This window comes from Corapipo altera, unplaced genomic scaffold, assembly GCF_003945725.1.
Source record: "Corapipo altera isolate COAL_440 unplaced genomic scaffold, ASM394572v1 61129, whole genome shotgun sequence".
NCBI classification, from domain to species: domain Eukaryota; kingdom Metazoa; phylum Chordata; class Aves; order Passeriformes; family Pipridae; genus Corapipo; species Corapipo altera.
In genome coordinates, this window is record NW_020884955.1 from 2431789 (window position 1) to 2459203 (window position 27415).

A 27415-nucleotide genomic window follows, 5' to 3' on the forward strand; every position below is an offset into this window, starting at 1 on the left:
TTTATTGTTTAAATCTCAATGTTAACCTATCAAATCTGATTCTTTTTTTGTTCGCTTTATTGTGTCATTGAAAACTACAATCTTAGTAAAACAATCTTTTGTTCTTTTTATTCATATTACAGTTCTTTGATAGCAATTTTGTATAACTTCTGTTTTTTTGCAAGGCATACAAAGAGTACTGGTACTGATATTCTGTAACATTGTTAGACAATCAATTAGTAAAATATAGCTATGAAAAATTTGGGTTTTTTAAGATTGTTTCAAATATTAGTTGCTAAGTCTGCAGATAGAAAATGTAGTAATATATATGTTTATGCCAACTCTAGCACTTCAGTTTTTACTGATCTTGTACTATTTGTGAAAAATTAGCTTCTATTAAAAGTTTAGATGGATAAAAAGATGCACAAAGGAATTTGCTGTATAAAAAACATCTTTTTGTTGAGATAATTTGAAATATGTTGTTAATGATCTCTCTAAAGACATATTTGTGCTAGAAATTAGACACCTATTACATACAAATTCAGCAAAATAAATGTGTTATAGGCTGTTAAATTCTTGAAGCACAGGTGACTGAGTCTTGATATAATAATATACTGTACAGGAAAAACATCAGAAAACTAGGCAATATTTTTCCTGTCAGTAACCTTGTATAAAGTTAAATAAGTTTAATTAGCAATAAGAGTTTAACTGTGATAATTTAGTTATCATTTTCTATCACAATATCTTTTTAAGACATTGAGCAAAACTCTTCATCTTAAGAATGAAGACAGTAGTTAATTGGTAATGGCTGAAAGAACATACCATTAGAGAAGTACATATTCCTTGGAAGTTTGCATAAATAACCAATAAAGGACTGTCTTTGGTTTTACATTTTGAACATGCTGGCATTCTGTCAGATTTTCCTGGCAGAAGCATAGTCACATTTACAGCAAAGTAGTACCTGAATATGTCTGTTAGTGCATATTTCCAAAAATAAGTGAAAGAGTATGTCCCATTTACAAAACATATATCTTAAGTGTCTGTATGTTGTTTTAGGATAGCAGGACTATTAGACCCACGTATAGTCAGGAGGTAATTAGAAGAAAAGTCCATACAAGACTGTGTCTTGGTTTAAGACAAACGGGTGGGTGTACTCGTCTGACTGAAAACTTGGTCAAAAGATGGAGAGCGTTCCGCTTCCATCGTGATGGTGTCTTCTTCTTTCCCCACAAATCCCTGGCACCAGCCAAGTAGGGGGGTTCATTCTTAAGGTAACAGTTCCTCTAAAACTAGAAGTATGTCGGAAAAAGGAAATGAAATACAAAACCTACTTTAATCATGACAGACTGTTAAACCTGAAGGCTATACTTTGATTTAGAATACATTACTAGAAACTTGGAGAGCATGTAAGCTTACTGTAATCACACAGATACGTTTGCATCATCCTTATACTCTTCCCTAGCCACCTACCTTTGTCCCCAGTCAGAGGGATTTTTGCTCTGATTGGGTTCAGCCACTCTCATATCCACTGGCAGAAAAGCAGTTAACTTTTATCTCTCTTCTTAATATGAATGAATATTGCAAATCTGATTCCCAGACTATCATGATGAAAAAACAATGGGCATACAGTTCTTGCTATATATAATCAAACTTTGGTATTTACTAGAAGAAATCTCAAGAATTCAACAACAGCTTCAAGTTTATTTACAGTACAAGGACAAACAAGCAGAATCACTTTTGATGCAAAAGTGTTTCTTTGCTACATAATTTTCTTTGGGTTTGTTTATTTTTTTACTTTCAGCTACATAAAATACAGAGCACTAGTGCTCAGTTTCTGAAGATGTCAGACTGAAAATATAAAAGTTTATGTTTAAATGAACCTGAATCTCTGTTCTAGACCTCAGCTGGAAATGGATTTCAAATTGACAAGCATAATAGCTGACTGTTATGTGCACTTCTTTGAAATGGCCAACTTCAGATGGTCCCCACATCCTCTATACCCTTAAAGATAATAGGCCAGATAAAACCAGAGATTTCAAGTTGTGCAGAGCTTTAGACTGTAGGTTATCATATAGCAATTTTAAAATCAATTTGGTGTGGAACAGTAAGCCTATGTAATTCTCTTTGAATTCAGGTTTCCTACTGAGACCTCCTTGTGCATGTTAAATCACAGCATCTGTATTTTGTATGCTTAGGAAAAAATTGCATTTTGGGGAGATAGTCAGAAAGTCATGCAGCAATCTAATTCTGTATGCGAAGATATTTAAACAACATATGGTACTATACACAGTAATGGTATTTTGTGAGCTGTAGCTCAGTAAACTGAATTTGATCTTGAAGTTCCAAGGTCATATTCTTGACTCTGTTACTTATACAGTGTGTCCCTTTAAAGTAGTATTTCCTATTTGAAAACTCCAACTCATTATCATTATTTTCTCTGTGTATTTTTGTCCTTTAGGAGAAAAAAGAAAGTGAGTTGTAGAGGAATGAAAGCCTACCAATATTTCCTAAATAGTCCAAAGCCCCATGCATCCTTATGTCTGCTTACTAGTGTCTTATTTTTCAAAAAGTCATCGTAATGTTTGATTCATCCCAACTTTTGATTAACTTCCCTGTGGTTTAGATGCTAGATGAAGTAAACATTTGGGGAACTAGGTACACACATTTTCTTCTAAAAGAATTATGTGTCACTCTATTTAAAGCAGTATTTATTATTTGAAGAGAGAAAGTCTTATTTTATCTGTTTCCTTGTATATTTTTTCCCTCCAACTGTAAGAGAGAAGTGTTTATCCATAATAAAGAGCTTTCATTTTCTTAAAATTAAATGCAAAGCTCCAAAACCTATTTATAGATACTATTAGGGATGCTGACTGTTGTGTTTTATTAGAATCTTTATATTTTAAGCAATATCGATGATAAGCTTATAACTTAGATCCAAATTTTAAAGTAAATGAAGAAGATTTAGGAAAATACTGGTTAACGCTTGCCTGCTGACCCAAAAAAAAAAAAAAGACAAACTAAGAAAAACATGTAAAATTGTGTTACTCAACTGAGACAATTTCTGTCATTTACCACCATTTTTGTGCAATTCATTGTATCTTTATTTTGATATTTTTCTTTGACACTATTCAGGATGCATGGCTTCAACCAACTGAATGTGGGATATAAGGATCTCTGTCTTGATTAAATGAGAATTTGTGACGAGGACACATCATACTAGTGAATAAGAAATAATAAAATAAAATAAAATAAAATAAAATAAAATAAAATAAAATAAAAGCTTTTTTTTTAAGCAAAAGCAGTACTTGAAACTATGTTGTTTGAAAGAATGAATACTACTTTTTAATCAAATTTTTTTGTGCTTGAATCTTAATGTATTTTTTACAATCTTCTTAAGTACTACAGAATTACATTAGAAAAGTTGAAGTATCTGTCCTTTTAAAATTCTTTTGAAATATCTAGTATGTTTCTCTTTTTTCAAGTTGTTAATAGTAAATTAAGAACTTATGCATCACTGTTCAGCAGCAATTCTCCTGGTATGTTTCAGAAGACATGCATATTTTAGATGACATATAGTGCCACAAAGACACAATATTCTTCAATGTTCTTTCTATTCTTAGACTAAACAGTTCAAGCAGCAATCAAAAGTAGCAAACATGCATAAACATTTAAAGTTGCTATTAGTTCCTTTTCTAATCAGGTAATATTAGTGAATTGTTTAGATTCCTCCGGTCAGTTTTGCTCATCCTTCACTGAAAAACTGATTGATAGGTTTATTTAAATCTACTTTGAGGACTAGGTGAAGTTTTTAGTTTATTTGTTTAAATGACACACATAATATTAGATTATAGATAATCAGTTTAGCATAAAGGAATATTGAACTGTTCTAATCATGTTAAAGCTTTTGTGGTATTTTGTTTATTTTAGCTATTTCCTTAAATACTGGCTTTTAAAGAAATTTAAGTCGAACTGAAGGAATTAAAATGATCAAAAATGTATCAGTTGAGGATGGTAAAATATTTGATAGAAGGACATAAAAACCTGTTTAAACAAGGGTCACAGCTATTTACTAGATATTAAAACTTTTCATGCCTATATTCATGACACATTATATCCCTATCTGCAGCTCTTAAAAATAATTCCCAGTACATCAAAGGCCTATTAGAAGTTCTTGTGATGGCCAGTAAAATAATTATTTTGTCATTCTATCTTACCTACACTTCAGGCTGAAATTATGCATTTGTGCATTAATCAACAAAAAAACTCAAGAGTAGGAAATTTAAAGAGAATTGAAAAAGTAGTACAAGACATTTAACTGACACTTGGTAAAAAAATTCTTTCCATTTCTGTTTTCAAAGGGAGGTATTAAAAGTCTGCTCCAGGATTTGCACGTATTTAATACCCACAGTTCAGTCTGTGGTAAGGACCTATCTGCATAATGGAAGTGAAATATTGGGACAACATTAGAGATTCTGTTTCACCACTTAGTGTAAATGTATTATAAAAGACTGGGTTGGAGCCAAGTGAATACCCCAGAGCTGTAGGCAGGAACTCAACTCCCATGAAGGCTTTTGCATTATAGTTGAAATATTTTCCAATTTCTTTCAAATTTGCTAATAAATACCAAGCCTAGGAAGCATTATTTAGTTTAAAATACTAGGACAGATTTTATTGGCACAATTGATAGGGACTTTAAAAAAAATTTTTTTATTGTGATCATCACTGTTATTTAAGCATTTTTAAAGGCTTCCTGATAGCTTTTGTTCCTACATCTTTTGCCTCCTGTCCTCACCTCACGAAGGTCATAAATGACTAAACTCTCCCTTTTAATTTCATTAATCTCTTATTAATGAGAATTAACATGAAAGTATTCTCTGAATACTGGAAACCGAATATTCTATTTAAATTTCTACCTTGTTTTACAGGTTCTCTTTTTCCTTTCTTTGTAAACATTTCCCTTGCCAGTCTTATGATTAAAGCAGATTAGTGTATATCTTGGTTTCTGCCAGGACAGGGTTAGTTTTTGCCATACCCAAGAGGTGCATGACCGGGACCCATAGGTTACTGTACCACTCCATCCATATGCAGTGGGTGGCAGGAAGAGGGGTCCCTTCCAGTCAGGTAACGTTGTGTTCTGCGTGTTGAGCACTTGTGGGGGAATTGCTCACCTGTCTTGCACACTCTGTTATTAAAATTGGTGTAATTCTGCTCATTTCTTATTTTGTTGCCATTTCCAGTAAATTGTTCTTATCACAACCTTATCTTTATGTTATCTTTACCTTGTGTGGTTCCTATTCTCCTCTCCATCCCTCTGCAGAGGGGGAGTGAGCAAGCAGCACGTGGTTTGGAGTGTTTCAATAGGAACATTAAATTGTGGAATACCATTCTTAAACCATAGCAGTAGAGTAGCTGTAAATTCTTGGCCTATGTGTAAGAAAGAACATATTATATTTAAAGTGGATGGTTATTATTTTTTTATTTTCTTTTGTCACTTTTATTCCATGATATTCTGCAGAGTAGCTATCCTACTAAATATTATCTGGTAATATAAAAGCGGTTTCTAGGAAAATTATTTATGTCCTTTGGTTGTAGCACCATCTTAGAGGTAACAGATACTGCTAATACATTCTCTATCATTCTTTCTTTCTTCTTTCTTTTTATAACAGTCATGTCTTGTTATAAGAAGGATATGGTCCACAGCATTTCTTTCAGATTCATAATTTAGGAAAGCAGTGTAACAGGGAAAGGGGTTAATATGTCAAAGGAAAAACAGGTTCGAGGGATTCTGGAACATGAATAAACCAAACACCGTTGCTAGTTGGCAAAAAATAGCTATTTATTAGAAAAGGTGGCAAAACAGGGAAAAAGGGGAATAAAAACAGGTACCTGAGGGAAAAGAATTAGGGCGGAGGAAAAAGTGCACAAAAGACCCTAGAAAGAAGGCTCGATACCCCATACTCACCCAGGTGTCACCTATAAGATAATCTTACCCATACTAACCAGTAATTAAGTCTCTCTGCGGCAGCTGCGTGTTCCAGAGGGGTGGTAGGCTCCCACTTCAAGCAGGCGTCCCCGCTAAAAGCAACTTGGTCCATCGTGAAGAGCCATCCTCCCCCACGAGAAACCAGTCTGCCTTTATAAAGTTTATTGAGAGCACCTGCCCCAGGGAGGTGTGGCCAGTACTGCCCCGTCAGGGGCTCTCAATCCCACCCCTTCTGTTATGTAAGTGCACCCCTCCTGCGCATGCGTGAGGACCTTGGAAATCCCCTGACACAGGCGCAGTGAATTGGGGGGGGGTCTTTCCAATTGAGTCTGGGGGATGCCTTCATCACCTTCCTCATCACTTTGTCCTCCAACTGCCCTTGACAAGCAATGGACCAATCACAACAGACCAATTAAAACAGTTTACACAGAAGTTCTCCCTCCAAGGCCAAGTTCACTGCTTTATCAGCAGACTTGGCAGGAGAAAACATAAACTTTTGCAGGTGGCTAGGGCCAAACACAGACCAAAAAATAACATCCCAACTTCATCCTGATACAAGCAGAAATATATAAAATATTAGGAAGGAAGTGGATTCTGTGTATCTTTAGCTGATTTTTAAGAGAAAATATATCAGATTCTTTTGCCTGTCTGGTAGTTTGTAAGACACCATCCTTCTTCCATTTCAGCTTGAGATTACAGTAGTCATTGGATGCAAGTCCAAAACTTTGTTTCAGCCCGAACTCTCAGTCTTGACTTATTGCCCTGGGTTAAAAACGGTTTCCCCCTGGAGTTGGAAAGTGGTTAACTCCAGGGGGTGGTGTTCTTGGTGTTGACCCAGTCAGCGCCCCTGCAAAATTAAAACATATCACACCAGACCGGAAAAGAAGGGAGAAGATGACACAGCTGGAAGAGTAGTAACCATGCTTTAGGCCATGAGGAGTGAGGTACCAGGAGCCCTGCTGGGGGCCAAGGCCCCCCAGCCCCGGATGGGGCTTCAGGAACTCAGAACAGTGTTTGGCAGAGCAGCACTAAACAGAGAACTGTAACCGAGAGCCAAAAGAGATAACAAGCAGCAGAGATGGCACGGAACCAAGCTGAGAGACGCAGAGCTGTCCTGCAGAGAGAAAGAGGACTAAGCTCAGCGGAGGCTGTTTGGAGGTGAGGCTTTACTTTCCCCAAACCTTTGGAGACCCCTTCTTGGAAGGATGGGATAGACTTCCACTTGAAGGGAGTCCTGAAATGCAGCAGCACGAGAGAGAGGAGCTGAGAAACTCAGAGATGTCCTGGAGCTGAACCAGGATGGCCAGGAGGAATGAGGATGGGGAAGAGGCATTCCCTTCCCCCCTTTGCCATACTGGCAGTTTGAGATGGAGCCAAGGAACTCTGATAGAACGCCTGGGGCAAAGACTGAACTGAGAGCTGCCCTAAACATTCTGATTCAGGAGGACCTTGAATCCCCTGAGGAAGGGACTTTCACAAAGATGCTCTGCACTTTGTGATATGACGTGGTGAGGTGTGCCTGTCCCTGCTATCACAGTCCATGGGAGAGAGACCTTCAGCTGGAGCCGAGAGGCTGAGGGGTGAAAGACCCCCTGCACTCTAATGAAGAGAGAGAGAGAGATTTTCCAGCTACGACGGAGTAAACCTGCTGCTTGGAAGAGAAAAGATTGTGCTGCCTTGAAAGCGATTCTCTTCCTTTCTTTCTGAACTTTTATTGGAGGGAAAGGAGGGATTTGATCTAGTGTAAATATATTGCATAGAAGAGATAATTAGAATTGTTGTATATAATGTATTATAGTATTTATTTGTGTAAGTAATCAATTGTAATATAATTCTCTTCTCCCCATGCCGAGTTGTGTTATGTCTGGAAAACCCTCACACCAAAGCAAATTGGGCGGAGGGGGGGGTTTGGAAATTAGAAACTGGATTTTTGTGGGTCTCAAACTGTGACACTTATGTACTTTCTTCAAACCTAAGCACAAAAATTCTCCAGCAATTTATATGAAACAGAAAAATATATTTTATAGCATCCATTTCTCTGTGCTGAAGCGCTGACAGTCAAGAAATCTCCAGGGAGATATAAACTAAAATTCCATATTGCTGTAGAAAAAACTGCAATTCTGAGATACTGTATTAGAAAATAGCTCTGTTCTTTGTAAACCTGTGAGCCACAGGTCTCTGCTAATGGCAAGTACCATGAGGCATTCCATGAAGACGTATAAAATATTTCAGTTTATTATAATTGCAAGGGTTTTACTAGATTAGCACTGAAGTTCTTATTTTTTGCCTTTTAAAATATTTTGAATCTCTAAACTTTAAATTAAAACATTTGTGGAAACAACTCCATGAATGACTTATCGTCATCATTAATTACCACCAAATTTTGGTGTGACTGGATTCAGTGAGAGCATATTCAAAAAGTATTTTAGGATTTTGGTGTCTAATGTGCCAAAGTGGAAGAGCCCAATTCACCTTCTGTGTAATTAAATCAGGAAAAATTTTAAAAGTTAATACATTTACTTTGAGTAGGAAGAAGTATTAGACAATAAGCCTGAAAAGTAGGTCTTTTCTTCAAGATTTTTATCCCTGCTTTAGGAGATAGATGACAGAAACTTCCACTATAAAGGCTGATCAACAGAATTTTACCAGTCTTAGAACAATATACATCCAAAATTCTTATAATCCACTAGTTGCAGTGTTCATTATTGCCCTGTGCACATGCTCAGAGGACTTTATCAGTTACAGGTGGTCTCTAGTCACTTCTATCTGTGTTGCACTTGGTACAAACACTGTACTCTGAAAGGATGATTTGCCTTGCTGTGATGTAACAGATTTCCTTTGTTGATTTAACTCTGATCATAAAAAAGATAAAGCACAAGTAAAACACAGTAAAATTTTAATTATTTGTGATACTAATTTCCTTCATGAACCTAAAAAAATCACCAGTCTATAATGCTATATAGGTTAGCAAACATATTAGTACTATAGTTTGACTTTCGAGCATTAGTGAAACCTATCATAAACAAGAGGTCAAATCTTATCCTTATGCTTGATTACTGGAGTGGGTACCTACAGTGACTGTTTTCTTTGGAGAATGATAAAAACAGCGGTACTGCCAAGTAGGTTAAAAGAGTGAAGCCAGAAAAAAAATACTAATGTAAAGGCTTATGGGATCAGACTTGTTTCCTGTTACCCAGACTTCTAAATATACAGGAAAACTACAGGGAGAAGACTGTGAAAGTCCAAACTGTTTCTTGCTTCTCTTAAATTTTAGAATAAGCTTTACTGTTTCATTTAGGCTATTACTATTAGCTAAAAGTGTTACATAGAAGGGTTAACCAGTTTCTATCCTGATATTGCTGCATATCTTGAATTTGATAAAATGGTTCCACTGTGTATTTCTAGAAGAACAGGATGAAATGCTCTGTTATTTCTAATACATTTTTTTCTTAAGTTTTCTTTCATGTGTTGGCTCTTGCTGTTCTGTTTCTAGTACAGTATATTTGTTTCTAAGAACTGTATCTGATTGAGGTAGTAAGGATTTGAAACACGGTGGCAAGACTGTCACGCAAAATTGTACTTAAACAACTTTAAATACTTGTTAAAACACCCTGAAAGGGACATTGAAAAACTTATGTATTTTAGTTTTATTTTTCAGTTAGGAGTAGCTGCGCAGACTGTAAAGGTTAGTCTTATTTATTGAAGTTTTTAACATGACGTTTAAATTATTGGCATATATTTTATGTGATTTTATATTGTCTTTATGATCCTTTGGGTTGATTGTTTGGGTCATTTCGATGACTAACCAAATTAGTAGGCCAATGGGATTTTTAACAGACTATTGGAGTAGCTGTTACCTTTCTTACATTAGGGAACAATAACCACATGTAATTTTAATATAAATTCATATAAATTACATCTCAATATGCAAATATGTTTTGTCATTACTGATGCAGGTCTGTGAAGTCAAACGGAACAGAAAATACTAAGATTTTGTCTTTAAGTGTTCAAAGCCATAAAATAAATGAGGCATGGGTGTTGATTGTCTTCACCCTACATTATCTGCACAGGAACTATTAAGATTTTTCTATCTTCCTTTCATGCCTTATTTTCTCATACTATCTTAATGAAGAGCTTCACTTAAACTATAATGTGCTACTATCTTGAAAGTACTTTTCTGTGGTACTAAAAAGCTATCGTTATGCATTATAGTCTTTTTACTGCTATTTTTATTGATGTGTTGCATTGTATGGAATAATAAAATTTTGTAGTGCGGGAGTTACTTATTTAATTAATTTTTACTTTTAAATTATATTTTGTCCACTTTAAAAGCTACCCAGAATTCTGACTTCAAAAAGCAGATAGCTCTGTAATTTAGAATTGTGGAACACTTCACTTTTTTTTTTTTGTCTTTGGAAGTTTCAATACACACTTTTTTGGACTACAAAGTAAAATGTTCCTCCTACACTGGTGAATATTTTGATGGTACTTTGTTGAATTTCAAGTATCCTAGTAGATGAAAACTGATTTAGTGGCAAAAGTCTTGTGGCAAGGAAAAGAAACAAAACAAAATATTTTAATGAAAAGTTAATAAACAAAAACCAACAACAAAACCCCCTGAAAATCAGTTTTGTCTAGTTAACAACTACTTGTATGTTGTATTTAATCAAACTTACATGTTTAAATGTTCTGACTGCAAGAGGTGATAGAACTTAATCTTTACACACTACTTTGAGATAGCCTACAGACTATAAACTCTTGCTGTAGGCTCTGTAATGTGTTGTGGTCTCTAAGTACTTATTTAAAATACCCTTCAGTGCTGAATTCTAAAATATTTTACTGGTCATCACTAGAATTTTCAGAATGTAATCTGAAGCACTCAAGATTTTGAAGCAACATAAGGCCTTTATCTAGAAAATTCTATAAACTGATCCAAAGAAGAAAGACAAGAGAGGCATTTGAATTTATAAATGAAATCCCTTTCCTCTGTTGTTTTTTTTTCCTTTCCTGTCTCAGAGCACAGATATTTTGTTCTCATATAATGTATCGTTAGGTCTTCTAAGTAAGTTAAAAAAACAAAACCTGAATAGTTTGATTACAGAGAAAAATCTCTAGAAACCCCACCAAAGCTTGAATTCTGAATCTGAGCTGTGGGATTTTCTGACACTTACCTCTTGTGGACAGTATAAAATCTCTATCTATGCACCTACCTGAGAGGACAGTGAGTACTCAGCCTTACTTGGAGCAGTGAGATTTGACTTGGATAAAGCTAGTTTCTGAGCATGCAGATTTTAGACTGCTTAAGGCAGAGCACAAACCAGGGTCTCAGAAATTCAAGTGAGTTAGTCGTCCAGGTGCCTGAACTGAGGAACTCTCAGTTGCTTTCAAGATTAAAAGAGAAAAAAAAAAAAAAAGGATATGAGTTGCTAATTCAGTTATACCAACAAAATTTTGTCTTGCATAAGCTTTCTAAGTTAAACCAATGTGAGGCTGGCATACATTTGTTTTGCTAGATTTTCTCTCTAATAATTGTATGTTTTACTTGCAAGGTCATTGCTGAATTTTGCTAGGTCTATCTAATATATGTGTGTATGCATCACAGCTAAATTTTTGGAGAATAAACTCAAATTTTTTGTTGCCACAGACAGCTTCAAAACTGGGTTTGCAAAAACCCATTTGTATTTATGCATGTTCAGGCATAATATAATAATAAACTTCAATTTTAGTCTCGCAGATTCTGTTGTTGCTGAATCTATATTTAGTTTCTCAGGTGGATTTTTATTACTAAGAAACATGAAATGGGGAGATGCAGGTGTCCAAAATCTCGAGGTAGACTTTGTTATAGTCGGGTTATTCCTATGTCCAAGTTGCTAAATTTATTCAAGACAGAAGTCCTCTACATCCCAGATATAATTTTTATTTAACTGCCCAAGGAGTTTGTTCTTGCTAGTTGTATCAACATTTCCTGTCTGGTTTGCAGTGCGACTTGAAAACAGTTAATCACTAATCTTGACATCTTAATGTCAAGGGTCATCTCTCTTGTTGATCAAGATAATTGACTTATCACAGCCCATATCTGTAGATCGTTTTCTAAACCTTTCATGATTCTTGGTTCTCTCCTGGATCCACCCTTTCTTTTATAAATTTTCTTGAGAGTTTAGCATTTCTTAATTAATATCAGCAATCAATGTGTGAAAATATTTGGAAAAATACTGCACATATAAATAATAATAATCACATATGAGTAATTATATTTCTAGTATAATATAGATATAGTAAAATTTAATATACATAAATATTTGTAGCTCTTTTTATTAAAGACATTTAGGCAGATGAACAGAACAGAAGGGAACTGAGCTAGAGATGAAAACTTGCAAAATATAAGAAAGTTTCCTGGTCTAGTGAAAGGTGCCCCTTGCCCTGGTAGGGGGATCGGAACTAGATGATATTTAGGGTCCCTTCCATCCTAAACTATTTGATGATGCTACAATTCTATGCTGTTAAATATGAAGTGAAAATGTTCCTAAAGTCATGCATTGTCAATGTACTGTACCCTCAGTACAAATGCTTTGTTCTACACTTTGCTAAACACTATCATGACATATACAAAACTATTATCTTAGAGTATCTGTGCCTACAGTGTCACAGAGTGATGCAACTGTGTTTAAGGTTGATGGCTGGGTGCTCCTTTGTTGTGGAGGTTGAGTTGATCAGAAACACTAAGCCCAGTGAACCTGTAAGATCCCCAAGCTGCTTCCTTTACTCAAAGAATTGGTAGCAGGTGTTATTTATTTTTTAATAACTGTGTTGATGTGCCATCAGCAAGTTGCCAATAGAGTAGAAACAAGTACAACACACCCTGCAGGGACATGAGGAATTTGAATTGCCAGAAGAATCAATTTTCATTGAGGGAATTCAAACATTGATGTGCATTTGATGGTGAAGTTCTCCTTTGTAATTGCATTTAAATTACTTTGTCATTAGTGGGAAATATTAATCTGAAAAATTAAGATGACTTTGTATTAACCAATTATACTTTTAGTTATGTTTTAATAGTGGAGAGCCAAAAAAACATCAAAATGTTACCTGCCCTACTCAGATGTCACCAACAGTTTAAATATAACAGTAATCTCATAATTGTCTCCAGAATAAAATTCTGGTTTTCCTTCCAGATATGCTATTGTTGAGTTGATGAGATGAGAGAAAGCTAACACTGGAAGAAGAGTAAAGGTATTCAGTGAAAAGAAGAAAAATCATTATGTTCATCTAGTATCATTGATATAGTCCTGAAGACAAAATTTGGCAAGTTAAGAAGATAAGGGTGATTCAGAAGGATAAGGAAACATAAAATCCTAAGCGCTCTAAGTAGGTGATGGTTGGATTTTGAACCTGAGTTAAATATAGTTGGACATTAAGATAGACATGAGCACCATTCAGAGTACTAGTGGAGGAGGCTAAAATAATCCATGATTTAAAAACATGGATTTTAGTTACTGTAGTACGTGATGTAACAGATCAACGTAGTGTTCTCAGTACTGTAGTCACTATAATTAAAATAATTAGGAATCTAAGATGACAGCTCTGTCTGAAATAACCTTAACTTCTCTAGCTGAATGTAAGTTATTACATTTCCCTGTATGTGAAATGTAGGAACAACTGCTATCATCGCTGCAGGAACCAGTATAAGCTAAGGAGTCTGCTCAGAAAATCATTGTTGCACAGCTTAAACTGGTTGAAGTCTAAGACATCCCTGAGGAAGCGCTTTTTTAAAAATGCTCTGGTATCTTTTAGAGTTGTCATTGTAGGAAATATCAGAAAAGGAAACATGAAAAATGCAAACTGTAGATGTGAGGGAAGCTTATTTTGTGCAGTGAACTATTTGGCAGTATGAGCTGTGAATGAGTAGAAATTTCTGCATCTGCCCCATCTACCATTTCCCCAGGGACAGAACAGTCACTACTCATGACTGCTTCCAGTGAGACCCCACACTTCACCATGTCAGAGAATTTTACAGCATTTGTACTTTCCCTGTATTTCTAAGCAAAGATGATATCTCTTGGGATAAAAATAATGCACTTGTTTAGTAAATGGGGAGTGTAGCTAGGAGACAATGCTGAGCAGGAATAATAGGGTCTGATATTTTAAAAAGGCTGAGATAAGACCTGATTTAACATTCTATATAATCATACAAAGATAGAACACAAGTGAAACACATTTTTTTCGTCCAACACTGAACAAACTAGAAAGGACAGATTTAACTTGGTTGCTTGTAATTTTGGCATTACTAAGAGAAATGTTTGATGTATTTTTTTTCTTCCCCCATTCTCCCCAACACAGAGCCAGAAGCAGCAAAAGTTTATAATTGAGGTTTAATACCACTTTTTTTAGTATAAGCTCTGTAATATAACAAATTTTCTTAAATCTTTTACTTGCATTTTACTGATTCACACTCTATGTCTGGTTGCCACAACAATATCTTGTCAAGTGCCTGTTTAATTTTTACAGGTTTCTAATTTCTTTATTTATATTGAAACTCATGTAATTTTATCCCAAAGCTCTTTTCAAAATTCCTGTAAAAAAACACTTTATCAAACAATAATCTCTTAACTTTCAAATAGGTACACCATCCTTATGGTGTAAGAATGTAATCTATTAGAGCAATAAAAGTTTCAGTGCAGAACAATCCCAACAAAAACATTTTTTTTAAATGTATCCATCTTTTTAAAGGTACACTAGCATGTGTCCCTTTCAAACACTATCAATAAAGGCTCTGTTTTTTCAGAGATACTTTACTCTTTTGCTTTCTACTCTCCAGAAACAGAAATCCCAAGAACTGGTACATTAATCCCATGGACAAATTTCTTGAAATTTTCTTGTTTCTAACAAGACTATTGTTGTATCAAATAGAAACTGGCTTTTTAGAATAAGAAAGGAGGTAAGGAGGCACTGTATTTCTGAATTTAGTAACATTTTGCTGACAATGGTAGAAAAACTAATTTACTGCTTATAGGAAATCTTGTTTCACTATTTTCTAACATTAGGTTTAATCCTTCACTTGTGGTCAAACAAACCATGTAAACCATCTGATTCTTCTATTAAAAAATAGAAGAACGAGTGGGCTCCTACAGGAGATCAATTTAATAAAATACTCAGTTTTCAAGCCCACTGCCCATAGGGCCTTTATTGCATCTTGTTCATGAGGCTGCATTTCAGTTGTGGGCAGAGTCAGCATCTTATCCTTGCAGCTGAAATGTATATGTGTGCACAACATCCTTTTAGAAAATATGTCATTTAATTTTAATGTAATGAGTGGGATCTTTTCTGTCATGTGAAAGACCACTCCATTTAATGCATGTATTTTGACATATGAATTTTGACACTTATTTTGGTAGTGATGGGGATGTCAGACTGCAGATACATGCAGTGTGTTAACTGGGTAATAACTTAATGGTAGATTTACTGCTGGGAGCTGCTCTTTCTGCAGGTGCCATCTCAATTTTTTTCTGTGTCACACAATTAAAATCAAGCCTCAATGTTCTTAGATTACGCTGAGAAAATATGTTTGTTTATAAATAGTCCCTTTGAAAAGGTACTGTTTAGTGAGTAAGATAACATATTATCACTGAACATTCCTAGTTGTGATAAGATAAAAAAAATAAAATGATAGCATAACAAATAAAAACCTCAAAAATTATAATTATGGCTCCTGATTCAAATGCTTATCATGTCCTCAGTAATTTTTTTCGCATTGCTCTATGGTAAGATATTTCTGATTTCTCAGCTGGGAAGAGACTTAAACAACTTAGCAAAAATGTGATTTTTTCACCCTGAGAATTTCTTTATTTGTTCAGACCAGATGTTAAGCTCAGCAGTAGTTTATTTCCAATATTGTTAAGGGAAAGTGAGGATTCTTGTATAAAGTGAGCAACCTCTTGATAAATGCTCCTTAATTCCAGGACTGGCAGTTTAAAGGTCTGAGCTGAATGTCACCTGTACATTTAATAAACTTTTAAAAGTCATAAGCAGTTATCTTATTTCTTAACCCATCATGTCTTTACATCTTTATGGAAAAATCTGAAATATGGTTTGGTATTGAGGATCTCTGCTGCTGGTTTTTTGTTTGGTTTTGTGTGGTTTTTTTCTTTATCTTCATAAAGAAAAGAAAAGAAAGAAAAAATTCTTGTAGTGCCAGTATATACTCTCATTCACCAAAGATGCTAAAAACTCTTGTTTACATCATGAATAAAGTCTGATCTATACCATAACACATATTGCTGGAACGACTGATTACAGACCTTTTTAAGGGCTCACAGTCTCTACTACCACTGTCTCTTATCTGCTGCCTTTCTGGGCTCTAAGGGATTTGGGCTTTTTTGCTTTTATTTCATTACTTTCTGATCATTCTGATCTCTTCGTTTAGTCTGCTAAATTCCAGTCACATATTAGGAAAAGATTTGGATCTTTTTCTGTTAGCAAGAATTATATTTTACAAGAATTATACTAAGTATAATCAGGAACAAATGAGTATTAATTGGCCTCAGACACACGTAAACTTTAAAATAGATATCTAATGTGATAAAAACGTGAATCTGGAACAGCGTTTCCATTACTCCCATTTGTCTGGAGACATGACTGTATACATAGACCATGTAACATGATTACCCAGATGTGAGGACTGGAGGAAATTCCCTCTGGTACTGTATCTGTTAGGCCACTAGGAAAGTATCATGCCAGTTATGTTGTATCTTTGGTTATCTGGTTATAGTGAAAGAACTGAGAGAGGTTTCTATGCTGAAATTTTTCTTTAGAGGGAACAGATCTTGAGAAAATACCTCAAATGCCAATGTTTGCGAAAGAGAATGTAGAAAAATAAATAAAACTAAATAATATAAAATAAGTAATGTTGACAGAGTTACAAAGTTACTGAAATAAGACACTGCTGAACTACATGCCACAGTAGTAAACCAGCAGTGTAACAACAAGTCAAACTTGGCAGAAAAATATCAGATCTATTTTCATACAGTCATAAACTATACCAAAAAGGAAGATGTCCTTCCACAGTCTAAGTTTGAACCCACACTGAGTATTGCATCCAGCTCTGAGGACCCCATCATAAGAAGGACTTGGAGCTGTTGAAGTGAATGCAGAGAAGGGTCATGTCCGAGGGCTGGAGCACCTCTCTAATGAAGACAGGCTGAGAGAGTTGGAATTGTTCAGCCTGGAGAAGACAAGGATGTGGGGTGACTTTAGAGCACCTTTCAATAACTAAAAGAGGCCGTTTGTGTTGAAAGGGAGTTTCTACGGGGCCATGTAGTGATAGAACAAGAAGCAATTACTTGAAACCAAAGGAGGGTCACTCTAAATTAGATATAAGAAAGAATTGTTGTACAATGAGGGTGGTAAAACACTGGAGCAGGTTTCCCAGAGAAAGAGTAGATGCCCCATCCCTGGAAACATTCATGATGAGGTTTGACAGGATTCTGGGCAGCCTGATCTAGCTGAAGATGTTGCTCCACTTTGAAGAGGGATTGGACTAGATGACCCTCAAAGGTCCCTTCCAACTTCTCCCTTCCCCCTGCCCCAAACTAGTATATGATTCTGTGAAACAGCATAAGCTAGTGTCATAATTGTCAAGTAAAATGTATCTGAAGAAACATCTCTCCTTCTGTGTAAACAGTCATGGTTTCTATATTAGAGTTTAACCAAAGCATAGAACTCCCACGTTTGCTCTGAATATTGGCAATCGATGAATCTGCTTTTCTTTTTTTTTCCCCACATTTTTTCTCCTATGGTTTGACTATCTCATTTCTGTGGCTTCGCTGTACATTGTATTTTAGTTAGTAAAACTTTTAGACAAGAGTATAAGGCATGTGCTTTTAGTAAGAATATGCTTTTTTGGAAATCCTGGCAGTCTTTAGGACAGGGTGTGAAAGGGGAGGGCAGAGGGAGTTTTTGTTTTATTTTTAGTGAAAAGTACACACTGAAAGCCTGGCATACAGGTCATAAAAACTGAACTACTATTTCTTGTGTATCCATAACATAACCTTGCTTCCAGGGTATATCTTCTTTTTTTGAACTATTCTTTACTTTGTGAATAGTTTTATTTAATTTTATATTATTTTATTTGCTGATGGTTGTGGTTTTTATTTTCTTATCAGATTGATATGAAGATAAACAGTCTGGATGAGGGAAGTAGTGGAGGACTTTCACCACAAGTGTGAAAAATGAGCATTCCCAACCTAGTAAGTTTTGGGTTTATTTCTACTGGTGATGGTTTACCCATTAATGTTTACATTTATAGCAAGATCTCAGTTGCTGCTGGTTTATTCTTGATGTAATATTTCTATGTTAATGTCTTAAACTTTGTCTTCTGTGTTAACAAGACACAACTGCTCAATATCTCAGTAATCTTTTGAGATGTAGCTTTATCATGGATTCCATGATTCAGTCCTCAGCCAAAGTAGTTAGCACATGAAATTATTTTATGATCCTTTAAGTATGTATACAGTGTTCACATATTTTGCCCAGTCTTGTAAGCACTAGATTTTGCAATTTATGAACTGAGGGGTCTGTTTTTAAAATGTTATTTTTCTGCTTTATTTATTTTACCAGTGTCATGGTTTAGGAATGGCACTCTTAACCACAGCCATTCCTCCCAGCATTCCTCAGGTGGGAGACAAAAGTCAAAGATTATGAGTTGAGATAATAACAATTATTGGAAGAAGTAACGAGATAAGAAAAACTGTAACACCAAGAATATTAATAACAAAAGTGTACAAAAGAGGGTGATTTACATGCAAAAATGCTCAGGAATGAAAAGCAATGGTGGATGGACCCTCTGCCCATCACGCTTTTCCCTGACCACAAGCCATGTCCACCTTCTTCTCAGAAGCCCTTACTGCCACCCTGCAGTAGTGAGATGGTACAGAATAACAGCCTAGACACAACGACACAGCCCCAGGCTCCATCCCCTCCCAACTATGTGAAAAAAGTAATTCTGTCCTGGCTGAAAAACAGGTAAATTAATTATTTAACAAACAAACAAACAAACAAACAAACAAAAACCAACCAACAACAAAAAAACAAAAACCCCAAAACCAAAACAACAACAACAAAAAAACGAACAAACAAAAAAACCCCAAACAAAAATCCTCAAAACAAACAAAAAATGCACAACAAGCACAATTGTTCTAGGTGTTCAAATTGTAATTTTAAAGCAATTACAGTCTTATTCTAACAAATGTTTGCTTCGGATGAGTTGTCCTTTTATAAAAGACCTATATGCAAAAATTTTTTCCTCCATAGGAGAAAGTCAGTGCAATCAAAGCAGTGTTATCTCTTTTGAGAGAAAAAGTAGTTTGAAATGTTCAGAGACAACAGTGTCTATGTGTGCAAAGTAAGTGGAACCAACCCTATTAACACATCAGCATTACACACAATCTTTAGCTAACAGGGTGACAGGAAGTGGTAAGATAGTTTTAGAAATTAAAAAATAATTGCAACATTTAATAGAATAATGCTTTCAAGCTTATAAGCTGAAAATATAAACCCCCCTTCCCCCCAGTATCAGGGATCAGACACAGTGTAAGACCTTGTGGCCTAAGAATGGATTTGTATATTAAATTTATCAGCAAAGAGATACTTAATCAGGAGTTGTAGATTTCTGTCAACACTGGTCTTATCTGATCTCCAACTTCATATATGTGTGTAAACGTAGTCACTTATATACCTATGTATGTATTTTTCTATCTATCTACCTATCTATCTATCTATCAATCTATGATAAAGGGATATATATATCCCTTATTTAAAGGTAACATAACAGTTTTCTGAGTTTTACTATCACTTCTGACAATTCAATCAGTAATACCTCACTATTGCCCTACTTTGAAAGCATATTATGTGATAATAAAAAAGAAAATTCAAAATTCTTGAAAGCTCTTGTAACAAACCTGAAAGAAAGAAAGGGGGTGAAAGCTGGGGAAAATCATCCTCCTCTCTTACCCCCAGAGGTTCATAAATACCCAGAGGTAGGTAAGGGCAGGAGAGCAACACTGAATGCACATCCCAAATGATGCTCATTGTCCTTGTTATCATGTCCTTGTTATAGCACTTGTTATGTCCTTGTTATCGTCACACCTGACCACACCCCCACACCCTGGGAAAGGACCCTTGCCCTGCTGCCCCTTACCCCCTGTGCGTGGTGTGAGGTGGCATCAAATAACCCCGGAGTCCTGACCATGCCTCTTCTGCCCTTCTGGTGCCTGCGAAAATTAACCTTGTCCTGGCTGGAACCAAGACACTTCCTCAAAAAATGAAGGTCATTGACTTTCTTGTGATCACTGGGAGGTGGCAGAGATGTAAAAAATTTTAATAGAGAAACACAAGGAACATTGTTTTATCACTTATGAAGAATATTTCCTTTCCTGTTATATCAACTTACTTGGACTGTTTCAGCTCTCCAAACTGAATTGTAAGTCCATTAATATTGTAACACTGCTGACTCGAAACCACCTCCAGTCCCATAAATGCAGTCAGTGTCACTTTCATTTTTGACTGACTGTGATTAATTTTTTTCTTTTGCTGGATCCCCAAAATCTCACTTAGGACTACATAGTGGTATTTGCGATTTGTCTCCTTACGCATTTATGACGAAGTTGCTGATTCTCAAAATTGCACATAAATGCACATAATGGAGGATGGTCTACTATGGGTTCCTGCAAGAGCTACTTTTAATTTGGTACATTTGTCTTGCTTTGTTTCTGCAGGTCAAGAGTGCTTTTTGATCCAAGTTTAGACTTTCTCAGAACTTGGGATTTTCCTATCTTAACATCACCACCTCTTAGTCATGTTTTGGGTAGCACAGGAATAGAGTGTTTTTCCTTCAATGTGTTTGAATTGCCAGCTGTTCAGTTATCCTTGAAACTTTCTACCCTCCAGAAAGTGAAAATACATCTAGAAGGTATCTTTAAAGGAGAAAAAACCTGTAATTTTTTATGTAGAACAGATAATTTTTGTAAACTTACCTGCATACCTCACTTTAGAGTATGTCTAGAATGTACCTTTTAGAATTATTTGGAAAATAAATTGAATATTTTAAATTGTTTTAATCTTCTGAAAACTTTGTATCTTCTACAGTTACATGAAATGAGTGCATTGGTGAATAACAATAATAGTAAAACAATCTTCCTCTAGTTACGTTTCTACTTTGATTCCCATCAGATATAAGATTTTTCGTAGTTGGTTTCTTGGTTGTCTGGTTTCTATCTATGAGGGTGATTAGATACTGAAGCAGATTTCTCAGAGAACTTTGAGATATCTGTCCTTGGAGGTGTTAAAGAATAAATTGGACATGATCCTGAGCGGCTTGATTTAAGAAGACCTTAGAGATCTATTTTTTGAGAGGAAGGTTGGACTAGATGACCTCCAAAGTGTTCTTCCTTTCAAAATCGTTCTGTAGATTTGTGATTCTACGGTTAACGTTATCCCCAAGAAGTAGGAGCAAAGTCTTATCAACTGTTTGTCTTAATTTCACTAACCACTTCAAGGAATGAGTTATGAAATTTTGATGAAACTTACATGAAATGTCAGTAGATTTAGTTTGGGGAAATTATCAAGAGACTTAAACTCTGAGGAAAAGTAGTTCAGCTTTGAGAAAACCACACACTCTTAGGTATCAAGATTTTGCACAGCCGTAAACAAACTTTGTGTACAGATATTTGAAAATCTGTTTATGCACTGGCTAAAATCCTTTGGGAAGTCTGAAGTTGAGCTAAAAACTGAACTGCAAACATCTAAGATTCCCTCTTATTTCTGTTTTAGTCTGGATCTTACTGTCATCTTTTCCAAAGACAGCCTATAGTAACTAATATGCAACTTTAAAAGTTAGTAGTAGGGCTAGTTTAGTTTACAGCTGCACTTGTTTGTTGTTTTACCTAAAGGAAACCAAGGAAGATTTTATGGGTGTAATTTCTTAATTTTCCAAGAGCAGAATAGTAGAGTACTGTCTTAATGCCATAGGTACAATGATCAAGGCAGGAATTCATCCTTGGCATAGTTTACTAGAAGTCAAAGAAATTGCACCAGAGATTAATCTGGCCAATTCATGTTTAAAGGAAACGTAGATTAATTTGATTGAAAAACTATCCCACACTGCAAAAGTGGTTCATTACTGAAAAAGCACTAGTCTTAAAAGCAGGACCACCAATAAGTCATGGAATGGGTAGAAAGTATTAATATTGACTCTTTAAGCCCTTATTTTTATCTACTTCAAAAGGCCATTTAATTTCTGTCACTGTTTTCTCTTCTTGCCTGTGTTAATAACTGTTAACTTTTTTCCTGAGCTTTCAGCATTTCTAGAACACCTTCATTTAATAAGGAATTCATTTACAGGTGTAACAGTTATTTATAGTCATCAGCTTTTTTGCTATCAATATGTTTTTAAGCATGTTAATTGAAATGGGAAAGAAAAGATGATTTGGGGAAACTGCATCAGTATACTGCATACTATAATTAAGTATAGCATATTATTTATTTTTTAGTGTAAAAAATTACTATCAGTTTTGTGAGCAATATTTCAGACATACTCTAACATTAAACATTACTAGGAGAAATCAGAAGTTTTCTTCTTAATATATTTATGGTCTTTTGATATACAAAAGATTTGTGTGACATTACTTTAGCAAGCAGTATCAAGATGAAATTTTGTCTGTTAATTCTACATTCTACTCTGAGAATATAGAAGTAGTAAAGTTACGTGTCTTTCCACAGGTATAGGCACAGTTTTATAAATATCTTTTATGAAGGGAAGGAACCTATCTGAGAAAGTGCTATCCTGAGTTGGTTTTTGTTTATACCTTACCTCTCTTGTGTTGTTCTGGCTGGGAAAAGGTTCCATTTAGTGTGAAGATATTTCCCAAAACCAAATGTTACTGTGATTCTTTTGGGTATTCTAGAATTGTACCCTGCCATTAGTTGAGATGAAGCAGAAATAGGACTCAGGAAGAGTAAATGTTACTGGAGCTATCATTTCACATCCCTTAGCTGAAAAGAACTGGGTGAGTCCGCTTGACTATATCTGTACTAACTATATGAATATCTCTTCAAAATCAGACTAAAATCATATACCTACCTCCATGTTCAAGACCTCCTTTTATTCCCATATTGGTAAACTGAGTGGTGTTTGATCTAACTCTGGAATAAAGATGCATATCCTATTCATGTCACTGTTTTATTTCAATATAGCAGCTACCACACACTTCTTTTAGGTTGTTATGCTTCTTCATATTCACTTTCAGAAGATACTTCTTGGTGTGTCCAGTTTCTCAGTTAGTATGTTTTATCATATTCAATTTGATCAGATAAACTAAACCACTTCAGGATAGCAGTTCTCTGTTCCCTTATTTTACTGGAAATTTCTAGGGCTTTTCTTGGTTTTTTTCAGATGCTTTAAGAGTAGAGCTGAGGAATCCCCTGATTTTTTAGATTCTTTGTTATTTCAGGTTTGTTTCTTCATATCAGTTTTCTCTGGTTGTCTGTGAGACATCTCTGGCAGTGAAAGTCAGTGGGGGACAGACTGCTCTTTGATCTGCTAATTTAGTAGAGGGATGAAAAGATGATTTTTGGATACTTCAAAAACAGTAGGTGTGGGTGGGTGGAAGGGTAATGAAAGACAGGGAGAGCACAGGAGCTCAGAAAGTAGGGCAGGGGTTGTAACAAGAGGAAGCGAAACAGAATATAGTTGGAAAGAGATTGAAGACGACTATCAAAATATTAAAAAGGTGATAAGAAAGGGAGAGAGAAAACTCTGATGTTAAACAGTGTGTAATGTATCCTTGGTATGTAGTTACTTCTCCAAATTCACAGACATTTACCTATGCATTAGTCCTGTCATAAACATCTTAAAACATCTTAGAAACAAGTATATGAAAAATTCTGCTTGTTACATAGCAGTATTTATCCATTCCCCTCTCCTTAAAAAATGTATCCAGATCCATGACCCCTGTCCAACTTGTGCTGAAGCTGTAACTCATCAAAAAAGCAATGTCAGCATTCCCTTCCCTGATGTCATAAGAAATGTATGATTCTCTTCCCTTCCTACTTTTAAGAATTTCTTTCTATTTTGCAGATTTGGGTTTAAATCTTAGATTGTTCTTATGCTTCATCATGTTCTTGAACTGTATCCAGTCTTCAGCTAGTTTGGAAAAGTTCTAAACCTCTAATTGAGTTCTGATGAGCATTTCCATGTGATACATGCAGAAAAGAAAGTCCCATTGAGGGAATGGAGTGTCCCTGGTTTAACAGTGCTCTTTACTTTTAATAAAGCTGTTCTTCTAAGTAGAAAACTTTCTATCATGTGAAACTGCAAAACCTTTTTGCCATCTATTATTTTATCTCCATTGCTAAGAGTATGTTTTATAATAAAATAAGATTCTTTTCAAAAACTAACTATTCAATGCTGGGAAAGAAAGCATATCTTGACCTGTGCAGCAGTAATTTAGGGTCCACAGCCTTATGTATGGACATAATGCGTGTGAATGTCCCTCTTCTGTGAGTTCTGGTTTATTACTGCTTAATTTTTACTTTACAGTTACTGGTACTGAACACACCTCCATAATTTCCTTATGCTTTAATGACTTTTAAATAATAACAGCAAATAATTTAAGAATAGACCAGGCCATATAGATTTTATTTAATTGTGAAACAGTGCCTCACTCACTCTAGAAGAAATCATTTTTTAGAAAAAATCCTAGATACCTTTATATTGCAAAGTATTTTTACATTTGATGTGTCAGGTATGTACCATATGGTCAATGAACTAAGTTTAAGGATGGTTGAATGTTCCTTAACAGGGGTAAGTTTATCAGTTCATAAATATATGCGAAAATAACTTTCCCAACAAACTTCTCCCAATATAGAGGAAATCCTGAAAAATACTGCTCAAAACTGGTAATTATGGTCCTCTTTCTAATTGGCCTTGTAAAATATTCATACTGATATATGCTTTGCTATATCTTACCAAGGCAGTTAATTCTTTTTAAAGATAATGCTTAGCTGAGTTGTGTTATTAATCAAAATCTATGCCTCCAGCAGCCATTCCTACGGCAAAATAAAAGAGAATGTAGAAATAGTAAAAAGGAAAATGAAGCTATAATACCAAAATTGTTTGCCATGTTGATCTTTTTTTGTTTTAACTGAAAAAAAGTTTTATTTTTAGCACTGAGGCATAAATTATTTCTCTGGATGTCAAGATGGCAATATTGAAGGTAGTTGGTGACAAAAATGAGTTTTCGTAATGCAATGTGTTAATATATCAGTATGTTAAGATTGTTATTCAGGAGTCCTATATGTTAAAACATTTAATTAAAGTAACTTTAAAACATTTTAACTAAATTAACTTTAGTCGTGCTGTCTCATGCTAGATCTGATTTATTCTTTGTGGAGGAGACGTAAACCTCTTCTCACAATATAATATATTTGTAGGAAAAAAAGGAATATTTTACAATCTGTGTGACAAACAATTAATCTCACTATTACTGGTCAAAGTGTTATTTCACAAACCAATGTTTTCCAACAGTATTGCATGAAAAAGTTGTTTTCCCAAGATAAACGTAGTCAAAGAACAAAATGGAAAAAAATGACAATATATGCAGCAGGACAGAGAACAGAGGTGGCTTGGATGAAGAACTCTTAAGTGCTAAATTCAGTATTGGCTTCATGGAGAATTTCTGTGAGGTTCTTTTTGTTTGTTTTATAAGCTACAAGGATTAGCAGGTACTTTTTCTGTTATAATAAAAAATATCCTAACATCCCTGGAAAAGCTTTTAAGCACAAGTATTTTTGTACTTGTCCTTGCCCCACCCATCTAAAAAAAGCCTAGAGTGCTTTGTTTGTACTGAATGGGCCCCTTGGCATATTACTGCAGGGGTTGAGGGAAAACTAACCTCAAATCAAGAGCAAGAGACGTGTGGGGAATCCATATGAAAAACGAGTATGAAAATCACTGAAGTTCTAGAGCTGCTTCACAAACGGAAACAAGAGTGAATCATGAGGAGAGAGAACCATCTTGTTAAAGGCAGAGAGCCCATATATGAATATATTCACAGGTACCCCCACATCTGTTTGGGCATAGGATTTACATCACTTAGATCACTTCTGCTTAGTTTAGTAAACTCTGTCCACTACAAGGGCAGTCTGAGAAGATGCAGGTCCATGTGAGAGCTGTTCTCAGCAAATGTCAAATTCCTGAAGTCCCTTATAGAATCATACAGTGATTTATTTAAAACCATTACCCTTTGTCCTAACCCAAGAGATCACCCTAAAAGGTTAGTCCCAGTCTTTCTTACAAACCTCCTTTAAATATTAAAAGGCAGTGGCAGTTACTAAATCTTCCTGAAGTTTTCTCTTCTCCTGGCTAAACAACTTCAAATCTCTCAGCCTTTCTTCAGTGGGGAGATGTTCCATCTCTACGCCAGTTTTAAGCATTCCCAATTAACTGTATTAAGACTTTAAACTGTCAGTTCTTCTCTTTTTTCTTGTTTCACTTTGTCTTATCCCCTAATCTTCCCTCTGTATGTCTGTGGGTCTTGGTCAAAGACATCAAGCATTATTCCTGTTGTTTCTTTTCATGCCTAAGGGACATTCCAGGACATTCCAAGTAAAGTTCATTTTTCTATTCACATAACTTTTTTTTCCCTTACTCTAGTGCAGTCTCTTGCCAGAATCTCTTTCCTTTCTAATAGACCATATCATGATCAAAATTACAAGTCTGCCTCACCTAAAAGTAAAATAATTAATTTAGTTAATGCAGGACTGGATTGATAATGTGTAATAATTATGGCTAATGTGTCACAAGAGGCAATAAATATGGATAGTAAGACATACAACAGCCATTTTCAGTAATGTGAAACCCACAGAATATATTTCCCCTATCTCTTCCAGTTTTTTCATTATGTAAATTTACCCATTTAAGGCTATGCAGCTGTTGTCAGATTAAAAATTTATCTGCAGCCTACCAAGATACAGCAGAATTTTAAAGCAGTAAACTTCACAGAGAGGAAACAAATAAAATTAATAAAATCAGAATATTCATTGGAAATAACACATCAGTCCTTATGAAACTAGAGACATCTAAAGCATATACAAACATACCTACATCCATGAATGCATGCATTTTTGCTTTTGTAAAGGACCAGCTGCTCTCTAGGGCAGGGATGTGCCTTTAGGAAGCTGATCAGAGTCCATTTCTTCTCTGCCCACTGATTGTGGGAAAAGTATCAAATAAAACAAAAGAAGTCTCTTCTCATTATGCATTATTATGAGTTTCAAATCCAAAGTTAGAATTGTATCTGAAGTATATGGGCAAAATCCTTTGAGACTTTTTCACCAGCATGTAATTTCATTAGAATTCATTAAATCACTATATAGAAAAAGAAAAGAAAAAGAAAAAAAAAA

General features: G+C 35.2%; 1 long non-coding RNA gene across 1 annotated transcript in view; it reads left to right on the forward strand.

Moving 5' to 3' along the window:
- LOC113956793 overlaps window positions 1-27415 on the forward strand; it is a 320188-nt gene that overhangs the window by 244280 nt on the left and 48493 nt on the right. Inside the window, exon 3 of the long non-coding RNA XR_003530950.1 lies at window positions 18121-18204. This is a non-coding gene — a long non-coding RNA (uncharacterized LOC113956793). The remainder of the gene's footprint in view (window positions 1-18120; window positions 18205-27415) is intronic.